General features: G+C 42.5%; 1 long non-coding RNA gene across 2 annotated transcripts in view; it reads right to left on the reverse strand.

Annotated features, from left to right (window-relative positions):
- Positions 1–908: 908 nt before the first annotated feature.
- The window catches only part of LOC143836854 (uncharacterized), a 52,466-nt gene continuing 39,425 nt past the window's right edge, over positions 909–13,949 (reverse strand). For both annotated transcript variants that reach the window (XR_013230786.1, XR_013230785.1), the window contains exons 3-4: positions 3,522–3,903; positions 909–1,227 (exon numbers count right to left, since the gene is read on the reverse strand). This is a non-coding gene — a long non-coding RNA (uncharacterized LOC143836854). The remainder of the gene's footprint in view (positions 1,228–3,521; positions 3,904–13,949) is intronic.

The raw sequence follows: 13,949 nt of genomic DNA on the forward strand, positions 1-13,949 counted from the left end.
TTCAAAACACTGATATATATCCATGTGATTCTGATGGAAGGCAATATGTCTGATTGTATGACATGAGAGAAAGAGAACTCTCTAAAGCTCCCAAATCATTCTATGAAATATCCTAAAGTAAAACAAGCAATTGAAACATTTCACCTTTGCCCATGCCGCCCCATAAAATAATTGCTATTTAATAAGATTATAATGTTTCCTCTCCAGCAGACTAAACAATGCTTTTGTTTCATTATGTGCCACTTCTATTGAGCTGCTTCATAAAGGGGGCTATAAATGCTTGTCAAGAATTTCTGCTGTAAAATTATTCCAAATGGTGTGTAAATGCCATTCCAGCCAACAGGCCCATCAGATTCCATAAAGCACTATCCATCTGGAATATTAAGCAGCACAGCTGTCTGAGTCATTTTTCACAACGGAAGCTAAAGTTCAGGATGGTTTTTTGGATGTTTTTGGCAGTTTGCAAGCCTAAAATCCACAGCCTGAAATGTACATTTAATGAAAAATCTGCCTTCTTCCACTGTCTTTGTCACTTTACCAGTGTTTGTAAGTGACACATTATAGCTTCAATAGCATTTTTACAGGCACATATGAAGATGACCTAGAGGAGCCCACTAAAAGTTGCTTCCGCTGCCATAATCTTCTCCACATTCTGAGTGCCAGGCACAATGAAGGGCCAAAATAGACTCGCACAAAAGCCAACTGTGGCTTTCTCTTCTTTTAAGCAAAATTAAGGAATAATTCTGCCTCTCTGGTCCTTTCTTTTGTGGGGGGGGGGAGGGAACACTAACTTTGCAATTGCAAAGTTGCAAGCCTCTTCTTGCAATTGTTAAGTTTGAATGTGAAGTTGGAAGATGAAGGTAAAAAAATAAGACACATCTGCTCACCTGGTTTGAAATTACCTTTATTTATTTATTTAGTATTATTTGATGATTTTTACCCCATCATTTTCCCAAAGGGCTCAGGGTGGCTTACAATAAAATTAGATATTGCTGGGCTATTCCCAGCTGGGCTATTCCCAGCTTGCTACACAGATTTGGATGCTGTGCCTCTATCTGCTTTGGATCATTTGTGGTTGAGCTGGAAGAGAACAAATATCATGCCCTCTTGCCCTTCTACTTTTCCTTCATACCATCCAGAGTGAAAACAACAGTACAGGGCTTGGGAAGATGTAATATATTTTTGATGACAGACAAGTTAAGTGGTGAGAACAGAAAGATGAAACCCCTGTAGGTGGAAAGAAATAAAGTGGAAATAACCAATGAGGTATATGGCTTTTTTCTCCATTGTAGCTTATTTCACAACAATGACATCACTTGTTTTGCCAGAAAAAACTAAACTCAGTGAATACAATCTTTTGCATTTTTCTTGTTCACCATATATGTTTGTTCCTTTTATACATGTCTACTTCCACTTGAGATGTAAGCTACACATCATACAAATACATTTTTTTTAAAGAGCGGCCGTGATTTCACGTGGCCGCAGTTGCAGCGGCGGGGGCGGGGGCAGGGCCAGGAAGATGCAGAGGCATCGGGCCCGCTGGTGCGCTGCGTTAGTTCGGCCGGGGGTGGGCTCAGAGGCGCTGTATATAAGAGCCTCACTGCGTGAGCTTGCCCCCTTTTCGCTGCCAGCAGAGCTGGGGACAGTCACCCTCCCTCCCGCCCCGTGTAGGGAGCTGAGTTTTGTGTTTTGTTTTCGTCACAGCTGCGGAATAGGGGCACGAGGTGGAGTACTTTGGTCAGGAACCAGTCTGCGTACTGGGACCCTGGGATTGGGGGTCTCAATAAGAGACTGGTAAACACCAAGCGTGGCCTTCCCAGCTGGGAAGGTCGGGGGCTCGGAGCCAGGAGGTAGGGATGGTTGTATGAGGTGGACGCCTGGAAACCATTAAACCGGTCTCCTCCCAGCAGAGGGCACTCGAGGGGCAAGGAATCCTTCCTCCCAGTTGGGAGGAAGGGGGACTGAGGGCACCCCTTGAGCCTAAGTTAGCTGCACAGGGTATTACTCTACACCTCGTGCCAGATCAACCCTGATTTTGGGGGTAGTTGTGCCCTTGTTGATGCCAAAGAAGTTGTGTTGTGTCTTCACTGGCCACATGCCACACTGCCAGGCAACATGGGGATGCTTCATGGGAGAAGAGGAGGATGTAGTCCCTTCCCCGTGCAAAATTTCTCCTGTGAAAATCACCTCCCTTCTGCATTCTAAAGTTGAACAGTCCTCAATGTTGCCATTTCTGAATGCCTGAATCAAGTTTTTGAGTTATTCATAGTGCAATCCGAAGTAGAGTTATTCCATTCTTAAACCCACTGTTTTTCACTGCCTGGAAGTCTTCTTTCTGAGGTAAACATCTCGCCTTCCTTTATAGGAAACTAGCCCTGCTGGCAAACGAGACCAGCAGCTGTGCTGATTTAGATTTAGCTTTCAACAGTGTTTCCTCAGGATATTTGAAACCAGGACATCTTTGAAGGTGCTGATGTACAATAGAAGTTACATGTCTTTAGACTTCCTACCTTTGAAAATATCATTGCCAACATAATGGTTAATTTGGAACTGTGATTTCTGTGGCTGAACTCTCTGGCTGTTCATTGACATTTGAATTCATTTCATTCTGTTCAGTGTGTCTCTAGTTCCTAATTCATTTACAAAATATTACTCTTTGTGTCTGGACATTTTAAAATCTGATTGACCTTTATGTGCTGATCACAAATATCCTTTTTCATATTGGGCTGGTATCTGAAGGGTGAGATATTTGTGAATGTTATTTCCCTTCACCTCCCTGATCATTGTGGATGATAATAAAGTCAGGGGTTGGTTTTAGCCACAGAAAATGGCAGTGGGCATACCCCCCCCCCTGGGACTGGTTAATAGAATAAAGGCAATGGCCTCCTTTGGCCTCTGTTGTCGTTGGAATTACTAAGGTTCAGGGCAGAGCAAAATATCGAACATGAATTTAGGGATAACAAAACTGTCAAAAGAATTTCCCAGGGTCCTCCAGCTCCTAATTTATATGTGTAATGAATGGTATAATATGACCAAGGAATCTTGAAGATTTCGAAGGCTCTAATGAATGGTAAGGATATTAATCTAGCACATGACTGTAAGTGACTGAGCTGCAAGATAATGCAGAATAACATTCTTGGTGGCTGCCTTTCAATACCCTTTCCCTAAAGACTCACAAAAGACTGATTGCAAGCATCTTCTGGAAATAATTTATTTTATTCATTTGGCCTTTTGCTGTCTAGGAATGGGATGGAACAATGGCAATGGCAGTCAAAATATTGTAAATTGGATTTTATCATTAACACATGTTGATCTATTCTGAACCCTTAAACTGTAAATCAAATACATAAACTAGACCCAGTTAACAAGATTTCCTACATTCATCAGCAGAAAGCCCTGTTGAACTATTACTGAACTAAACTTTCTTAATAGTATCCATATCATAGCCCCACTCTTATACCATTCAGTTTTGCCGATTTTTATTTTGATTTATGATAGAGCTGAAAGCAAGGGACACCAACCTTTCTTGCTGCTCCATAGAGCCTATCCATGCCCATGAAGACTGATAGGCCTGTTTTTCATTGCAGTCCACCTTTGCTCCTGTAGAGCAGGGAGGGCAAGCTCTGCCAGCAGCCATGACGAGAGTGCAGTGCTGCCATGGCAGGGCCTGGCAGCCAGAAGTCCAGAGAGCAAGGGGCAGACATGGCAGAGTGTGTCCAGAAGGATTTACCACCCTCCCAGTGCCCAGGTGGCTTGTGAGCATGGCATAGCCATAGTGCAGCACGGAACAGTGTGGCTGGACAGCCATTCAGGAAGTATTGCCATGCCAGTGGTGGGCAGTAGCCAGAAGACAAGCTTTGCTGCGGCCCGTTCTTCTGCATATGTGACAGCCTTTTCGATCAGCTAAAAATAAAGGAAAAAATACACAACTAAAAACACTTGTAGAATCCCATCCCCTCACTCATATCTCACTATGCAAAGTATTTAATTTAATTAGGCTGAACAAGATGGGATTAGAATAAATTATAGAGGATGTCCACTGCTGCCTGTTATATTGTTTTTTACTGTTAATTGGGTAAATTATGGAGGTTTTATTGTATTTTTAATATTTTATTATGTAAACTGGCATGAGACCTCCTGGGGAGCGGCAGAATATAAATCTAAAAATAAATAAATAAATATAGCAATTTAGGTTTAGCAGGGGCTGGAGAAAAACATTCTAAAATGAATTAACACGGTGCAGAGTTAATGTCCGTGTGCATGTGTTTAGCCCCACTTCTGCTTAAAAACATACCCCTGATCAGGCACACCAGCATCATGTTAGTGGGACAGGAAGAAGGGGGGACACATAACTACTGTGAGTGTTGTGCATAAGAGAATTTAAGCGGCCTGTCACATGGGGACTCTTCTGTCTGCCCTGAAATTTGGCAAGGATGGCTCCTTGAATGAAAAGTACAATCTCCAATATCTGGCTAGGTTCCATAGATTTGGCATGCAGCTTTTGCACCAATGAGTATATATCCAACACCATCAGAAGAGGGGTCCCTGACTGGATGGAAGTGCAGCCCCTCCCCATACACACGAATCCTCATGACACATAAAATTTCCATATTGGCTGAAGCAGTCCACTGTTGTTATCTTACTTACATAGGCTGGTATCCAAGCAGGCTGCCTCCACACATTCTGTGTTATATATCCTGCACCAGACACTCTATCTGTCTAATAAGGACCTATAGGAATTACAGAAGACATCAAATGTGCCTTATGGTTTGCACAGTTAAGTTGGCATGTCTTCACAGAAGGGTGGGCACTCATAGTTGCTCTTCTCATTACCCATACATTGCAGAACAGCCAATAACTGCTTTAATGCTCCCTACAGTACCACAACTTCAGACAAGCCTGTGCGGGGCAGGGTGTAACTACCTTGCATGTGCCCATGCTGGCCAAACCTGTCTATAAAAACAAGAGCCACAATTTATAGCAGGCTGTAGCTTGGAGCTACACATAGATAACTGAAGTCCAGAAATGACTTCATTGCCTTAGAAAAGCAATCTCATCATCACTCCTCTGTGTGCTGGACACACACACACACAATGCTATCTCTATTCATCTTCATAGACCAGAAGTTTAATAGCAAGCTCTGATGCAGAAAAGCTCCTGTTTCCAAGATGGAAACAGACGATAAAAATGATAAATCATTTCCAAAGAGTTATGATAATGGATTATTGATTAATAGGAGAGGGCAAAGGAAACACGGGACATGATGGAGGTCATAAATCCTGTAAATTAGTTAACCCTTCTTGCCCTGAAGCACTATGGGAATTTTGTGTCAGAGCAATTCAAGGGAGAAGCAAAATTCCCAGGTATTAAAATGAAGGGTGAGGTGATAATAGAGAGTGATCATTTATATATGTCCTTCTTTCCCCTTGATTGCATCTTCTCTATGGAATAATATATTTCCTAACCAATGTTATAAGCACAGTATCATGGCTGAACATATGTCTGGAGAAGCTTATTTCATTCATTCTACTGTAGGCATAGGATTGTTTTGTTTAGTTTTTAAATCCCAGTAAATATAGAGTCTGTACTACTGTTTACATATCCTCTACATATCCTGATACATTGGAATTTAGCTGCAAGGAGAGGAGCAATCTCAAAACAGAATGCTAAAATAGCCGAGGCAGGGCTCCAAAAGTCACCTGTCAGCTGTCCATGGCTTTTGACTGACACTAAAAGAAATTAGCACATCAAATTAATGAAGCATTTAGTTGCAAGGACACAAATATCATTTTTTTCAAAATGAGCAAAGGAGACAGATGTTCCAGTGATCAAGGGAAAAGGGATGTGGAAATGGCCAATACATATATTTTTTCTGAAACGATGCACATTTTTGAAAAATTGAGCATAAACAGTAACATCCCAGAAACTGACCAGATAGCTCAAGCTAGCCTGATCTCATCAGATCTTGTAAGTGAAGCAGGTTTGGTTTACAAGGGAGATCCCAGCAATTAGCATGGCCTGTACCCCCTCCTTATACTTGCATTAGTGCAGAAATTAAAATGCTGCTCTGCATACCTCCGAAGGAAAACAACTGCAACCCAAATTAATTCTTGTCTTGTTTCTGCCCTTCCTTTCTTAGAATCATAGAATCATAGAGTTGGAAGGGGCCATACAGGCCATCTAGTCCAACCCCCTGCTCAACGCAGGATCAGCCCAAAACATTATAAAGCATCTTCAGTTCCTCTAGCCCATGCTTTTTCAACCAGGGTTTTGTGAAACCCTGGAGTTTCCTGGCTGCCCTGGAAGGGTTTTCTGAATGGGAGGAAATTAATTACTTTTTAAATATATTTTTAAAATTTGTTAAACATTTATTAGGTGTCATGACCATATATAGATTCAAGTGGGTAAATGTGTGGGTCTGAAGCAGCAGAAAAAAATTAAGAGTCCAGTGGCACCTTTAAGACCAACAAAGCTTCATTCAAGGTATGAGCTTTCGTGTGCACGCACACTTCCTTGGATATATGGTCATATTGACCCACCTTCTCTCCCAAATAGGCTAATGATGGACCTGGAGGGGGTGGGCTTGTATACAGCTATGCTTCCCAGCCATATTCTGCATGACCATGACACATCTGGGGTTTCTCAAAGCCTGACAAATGTTTCAGGGGTTTCTCAACGGTGAAAAAGTTGAGAAAGGTTGCTCTAACTTCTCCTACTGCTTCATCCATCCTCTGCTCCATTCCTTTCTCCCATTTTGTGATCAACTTTTGCTGAGCATTTGCATAACACTATATGTCCCCAGGCTGAGATTCAAAGCAAGCTCCTGTTCTAATTAACTAGCATGTCTGCATAGGCTGAATCATGGAATCTTGGCAGCAAACTCCATGTGGTGGCAGGCTAGCTGAGGTAGGCATAAATTCTTGCTTATAAAAATCCCTCTTAGTTGCTACAAACCACCCTATATAATTTAGGCAACAATTCAACTTACAGTTTCTAGATTATTTGTTGTTTAAGGTACCTTGATTTTACAAGCTTGTTCATGGTACATTTGCTTTTAGAATTCCTGCTTCCCTTGTTCCAGCTATAGTCATAATCTGACCTTTACCCTGCAGACATTTTCAGGCTGAACAGTTGAGACAGATTCAGATAACCAATTACTCTTCCATTCACATAGTGCTACATTTATAACAGAGAAAGAGAGCCTTCAAAACTGTGGGCCATTCCACACCCAGAAAATGTAGTGAAAAGGATACCACTTGGAGACACTTTTTTTATTATTATTATTCACTGGCAGTCTTCAAGCAAAGGTTGGATACACACTTTTCTTGGATGCTGGAGGATGCTTTGGGCTGATACTGTGTTGAGCAGGGGGTTGGACTAGATGGCCTGTATGGCCCCTTCCAACTCTATGATTCTATGATTCCATGATTTTATGTTTCACATGGCATTGTCAGCATCCAGTGTTCCAGCAGCAAAATGGCAGCTACATCCTCCATTTTAAAGCGCTAGCTTGGGAATCCACAAAACTGGATTCCCCCCAGCCTTATAGCATGAGTGAGAGGAGAGCTACCAGCAACCACTAGCAAAATGGCTGTGCGTAACCAAAGTGGCCAGAAGTAGCATGATTTCCGTCTCCAGTGCCCACACTCGTGCCTGTTTCCCTTTCCCTTCTCCCTTGAATGGGGCTTTTTTTTTTTTGTAGCAAGCTGCCTGGAGCAACAAATATATGTTGCTTAAGCCAGACAGAGTAAAAAAAAAATTCCACCCACCAGTTGCCACACAAAACGTGCCTCTCAAATCCCCCCCCCCAAAAAAAATCAGGAAAAATTACTTTTGTGGATCTTCAATCCTCATAATTCCAAAATGGGGTGGTATTAAACTATGCACTATGCAGCTATGATTAGATGTATAGGCATAGCAATGGAGAAGTTTTACTTTTAAAAAATTGCTTTCCCTTTAAAGCTAGGAGATAGCTGATTGGCTGGCTGCCATGATTGACAGACAGGGGGAGACTTGCTGGTATTGCGAGTCCCTCTCCACAGCCGTTTTAATCAGCTGTGTGGAGAGCCAGGAAGCAGGAGAAAGCGGGAGAAGAAACCAAGAGAGCAAGAAGGTGAGAAATGGTGGGGGATGGGGTGCAATTTTTAATAGCATTAAACAATTGTGCTGGCTTAATGCAATTTTTATAGAAGTGCAGAATGTCCCTGTCTCTACATGAAACAGACATCAGTGGAAGGAACTTTGATTCTATGGACACTAGCCAATAGGTGACTAGGATACTCTCCTAGTCACAAACCAATTGCCCATCCTCACTGTAAGAGCACTAGCATTCAAGGTGAAATATTGAAAGAGTCTGTACTAAATGCATTTGAGCTAAAGGAACCAGACCTAGCTTCAGTAAGAACCATGAGACAAGCCAGACGCAACATGCTCTAGAGCTAATTCATAGTGATATATGTGGCCCAATAAATCCCCTCGTTTGAAAAGATATATTCTAACTTTTATTGATGATTTCTCAAAATATAGTTACTTACTTAATCAAGGAGAAAAAACAAGCCCTGGAGAAGCTTAATACATATATTGCAATGGTAAGCAACAGGTTCCAAAGAAAACATTGGCCAGTCACACAGACAATAGAGGCAAATATGTGAGATGTGACATTAAAGACTACTTAACTAAAGAAGGAATAGAACATCAGCTCATAGTTCCACACACTCCAGAAAAGAATGGTGTAGCAGAAAGAAAAATTCACTCCCTAATTGAAATGTGTAGATGTATGCTCCTAGAAGCACAGCTACCTGGAAAATATTGCTATCTACTTACAGAACAGATTGACTACAAAACGTGCCCAAAGAATTCAATATGAATTATAGTATAGACACAAATGCATTATGAAGCATTTAAGGGTTTTGGGGTCAAAATTCTATGTGTACATAAAATGAAGTAAAATGTGCATGGGAATTGAGCAAGGAATTAGCATATAAAGGATACAGTATCCTTAATTCAAGATCTGAAACTATAAATATCTGTAACACAGTCTACCTTGATGAAAAGGAAAAACAGAAAGGATAAAACCTCAACAAATCTGCACTGATGGAAGAAAACAGTTCAGCTGCCAGAAGCAGTGCAACAACTCAGCATGATGATTTTTGCAGGTGGAGCATCAGCAAAACCCTAGGAACCAGAAGGGGATGCAAAAGCTGAGGTCAAAAGATCAACTAGAACAAATACGGGAGGACCACTGAGAAGAGTAAATCAGAGGCTGTCGCAAACTTTCCACATGGGGAGACACAGAGAAGATGCTCAATAGCCAAACAGAAAAATGGAAGAAGACTGCAGAAGAGAAAACTGAAGCTCTGATTGAGGATTAAATATAGACATTCAGACACCTGCCTCCAGGGAAGAATGGAGCAGGTTGCAGATGGGTTTTTGAAGGAGAATCCCAGAAGACTTTATAGAAGAAAATGAACCTAAAGGGCTATGCATGTTAGATCTTGAGAAGGGGTGTTGGCATAGCAAGGTTTGTAGTGTGCATGGTTTTAAAACATATGAAGAATATTCTACAAAAAGCATCAGAAGAGATCTGTATTTAACATAGAATAGGAACTTCCTGATATCTTTCAAATAGTCTCCTCCTATGTCCTGATTGGCTCCTTTAGGGACTCTCTGCTCCTTTGAGTATGCTTCCTCCCTACTTGCCTCCAAAAATGAATGCAGAAGATGGACAGGACTATCTACTCTTTCTAAACAAAGCTCTTTCTCTTCTAAATATAGCTATTTATTCTTTTAAGCAACTTGGTGCTTTACCCTTCTTTGCATATTTAAATTCTTCCAACACAATTGAGTAGCAACTGTATGCTTTGTCTGTAAAAAAGAAAGTCCTGTAGACATGAATGTGTTTCAAATATAAATACTCTTTTTCCTTTTGAAGTGAACTCAACTAAACCCAAGCCACAGTTGTGAAAACAAGTGATTTCTGAAATAACCATTTATCATGACTCTTCGTGATGACTGTGGATGAAAGGTTTTGTGGGTTTGTTTTGCTAGCTCATTGTACCTCTAATTTTTACTACTGAGGATAATGGGAGGGTGGTGGCAGAAATCACTAGTGGTAGAATTAAACTTGAATGAGAACCATCCTCCTCCTCCATTGATGTCCCCCCCCGCAGTGTATGTATTTTTTCCTTAGATAATTTCCTCACCTGCTGACACAAGACAATGAAATCAATGGACCAATCAGTCTGTAGATGTTTGGAACTGTCTTAATCATACCTTAAAGTAGTATTACAATTGCTAATTTTGGTTCACTAGCATCTTCCCTATGGGCAGTGTGTTTTGGCACTATACTGCCCTCTTGTGACTTGCAGTATGAAGAATTGTCAGAAATGAATTAATGTTAAAACAAGGAAAGGTATTGATAGTTCCTTGACCCTGGGACATGCTAAATGGGCTGTTCTTTCAAAGTAACTTCCAGAACGTGAGCTCCATTCAGGAAAATGCAAGCAAGTTGTATCAGAACAAAAATAATTTAGAAGAAGAAGAAGAGTTGGTTCTTATATGCCGCTTTTCCCTACCCGAAGGAGGCTCAAAGTGGCTTACAGTCGCCTTCCCATTCCTCTCCCGACAACAGACACCCTGTGGGGTGGGTGAGGCTGAGAGAGCGCTGATATCACTGCCAGGTCGGAACAGTTTTATCAGCACCGTGGCGAGCCCAAGGTCACCCAGCTGGCTGCACGTGGGGGAGCGCAGAATCGAACCTGGCATGCCAGTTTAGAAGTCCGCACTCCTAACCACTACACCAAACTGGTTCTTTCTCTTCTAAATATAACTATTTATTCTTTTAAGCAACTTGGTGCTTTACCCTTCTTTACATATTTAAATTCTTCGAACACAATTGAGTAGCAACAATTTAAGGGAGGAGAGAAGGGGAAAGGACATATTAAAGCAAACAGCAATCAGAAAATGGGGATAGAGAGGCTCCAGTTCAAATACTATGGAGGAGATGATATTTGACTTTTAGCAGTGCTCTCTCTAGAAACATGGTGAGACCTGGAAGAAACCCCCTCGGCTGAGTTTGACAAACTTAGGGACACAATCAAAATTGCAGGACTATTTTAAAATTTTGACCACCTTCCCTACACTAGCTCCATTTCACCTTGTCTAGCACATCAAAATCTGACAACAGCTACTGAATTAGGGTCAAATAAATAAATAAATAATTGCTCTTGGATGCTCCACTGTCTGCTGAATATTTACAAGGACAAGAAGAAGCAACAAAATGGGAAGAATATAGTGAAGGTCATAAACTATTAGCAAAGACTTATGTCAGAACACTGTCGCATGCACCATACTTTGGCTCAGTTTACATCTTTTATCTGAAAGGAATATAACCCTGAATGTAAGAGAACTTTAATAGATATAGAAGGGAACAACTGTGTTCAGGATTGCATTGCCTAGTGCAGGGGTAGTCAAACTGCGGCCCTCCAGATGTCCATGGACTACAATTCCCATGAGCCCCCGCCAGAGAATGCTGACAGGGGCTCATGGGAATTGTAGTCCATGGGCATCTGGAGGGCCGCAGTTTGACTACCCCTGGCCTAGTGCATGCTAAGTTAAAATAAAATATAGTTTCAGATTATAGTTTCATAAACAAACCTTTGGGTTAACTTCCCTTTTGTGACTTTGATCCCATTTTTTAACCTAAGAAAAATTTCAAAAGCATTAAAAAAGACATCTAGATAGCATAAAATGAGATAGCTTGGAATAAGATAGTTACGGGCAATTACCTTGTAAGAATGTTTCACACTGGAAACAGTTGGGGCAAGCAGCATATGGTTGTGTGGAAGCCTTTGATCACTGTCACAGACAGTTTTATTTTTCCCATGTTTGTGTGAATAACAACTGAATTTCAAGGGGATTGCTTGGCTGTTTTGGCAAAGAATTATCATTGGCTGTATTTGGATGTGTGACACAATTTACTAATGTAACAGAATTAATTTTTGCTATATATTCCCACGGTCATGTAAGGAGTTCTTAGTCTGAGGAAGAGTGCTTGCACTCAAAAGCTCACGCCCTGAATAAATCTTAAAGGTGCCACTGAACTCTGGTTTGATTGTGCTCCTTCAGACCAACAGGGCTACCCATTTGAATCCAGCTTTCAAATGTATTCACCAGATATTCACAAGGGAATTCATATGAAACTGCCTTGAATAAGACCACTGATCTATCAAGGTCAGCTTTGTCTACTCCAGCCCTTTTCAACCTTTTGACTGTGGAGGAGCCCCTGAAGTATTTTGCAGGCTTCAAGGGGCCCTGGAACCCAGCTAGGAGTGATGTCAGCTAGCCACACCTCCCTGGTGGTTTGAGGCCGAAATCCAGGCACAATGGTGAAAATAAAAAGCGGCGAAGACTTAGCTGAAGCCGCCATTGATGCAGCGGAGGAGCGGGCGGTGGAAAGGCACGCTGCAGGGAGATTCTGTAGCAGGAAGGGCAGGCGCTGTGCGAGAGCGTTGCGCACGCACCATTTGGCCCCTGGGCGTGAGCTCGGTGCGCCTTAAAAGCCCTGCCTCTCTTGCCAGGCTTGCAGCCTGAGCAGCTTCCCTCCCACCCACCCTGTTTTGTTGCCTGTTTATGTTTAGATGGCTACTGGATTAAATGTTTATATTGCATTTTGTCACAGCTGGCTGTTTTAGCATGGGATGGAGCCTGTTTGGGGGGAGTTTGCTCTGCGCATCGGACTCCCCAGGTTGGGGACCTCCTAAGAGGTGGCAGATCTGCGAGCAGGGCCGACCCGGTTGGGAAGGCTTAGGGCTCGCAAGGCCAGGTAGCCTGGGGTGGGACCAAGAATGAGGTGGGCACCTCTCCTTGGCACCCCAGGGTTTACAGTGCCGGGTGGCCTGGGGTGGGTCCATGGGAAGTCTGCGCTTCCTCTTGGCACCCCAGGTGGACACTTCCCTATGGTGGGAATCCAGCGGCAAGGGGACCCGCATTCCCAGCGGGGGAACCGGGTGGGCCCAAGGGCGCTGCTGGCTCTTCCTGTGGGTGGGATCCCAGCAGCAAGGAGACGTGTTCCCAATGAGGATCTGGATGGGCTCCAGGGCGCTGCTGGGGTCCAGGTTCTTGTGGTCTTTGGACAGCAAGTCAGGCTCCTTCTCCCATGCTGTGCAAACACTCCTTTGGAGTAATAATATAGCTGTGACCTTTTTCAACCCAATGAAAATGTGTGCGTGTCTTCCTTGAGCCCAAATGCCCTCCTGCAAATCAATTGCTATTGCAAAAAATGGAGGGCATGGTTGTCCATAAAGAACAATGCTGAAATACTGAGGAACCTCTAGAGACCTCTCAGCAAGCCTCTCAGGACCTCTCCAGGGAGCCCTGGATAACCTGGTCTATTCTGACTGGCACCTGCTCTCCAAGGACTCACGCAGGACTCTTTTACATCACTTTGCTATCTGATCTTTTTAACTGGAGATGACAGGGATTGAACCTGGGACCCTCTACAAGCAAAGTAGAAATTCTATCATTGAGTCACCATTGAGCCACAAAAAGATATGCTGCCACTGATTCACTATTGGTGGACGATTAATTTTAAGGTAATACTTTTATTAGGACCAACTGAAACACTACAATGTAGTGAGCAAACTTTCAAGTTATCCAGTCCTCTTTGTCCAGCTGAAATTAGGTAAAGGAAACACAGAGCAGAGGAAAAGAAGATGGTAAACATGATGAAAAGTCCAAGTCTCCTGATGCAGAGAAAGTATTAGGCAAACTTAATTAGATTAGGTGAAGAAAAGATCTCCTGTTGTGTCAAAGTATACTTGGACAAAGACTCAGTGGCTGTTCTCCATTTGAAAGTATAAAAGCCAGCAGTAATTCCGTTCTCCTCCCTCACTGAACAACAGTTCCCCGGGGTGAGGGAATGACTTTAAACCAATTTAAGTCTCCAGCGC

The sequence above is a fragment of the Paroedura picta genome, chromosome 4, assembly GCF_049243985.1.
Source record: "Paroedura picta isolate Pp20150507F chromosome 4, Ppicta_v3.0, whole genome shotgun sequence".
Classification (NCBI taxonomy): domain Eukaryota; kingdom Metazoa; phylum Chordata; class Lepidosauria; order Squamata; family Gekkonidae; genus Paroedura; species Paroedura picta.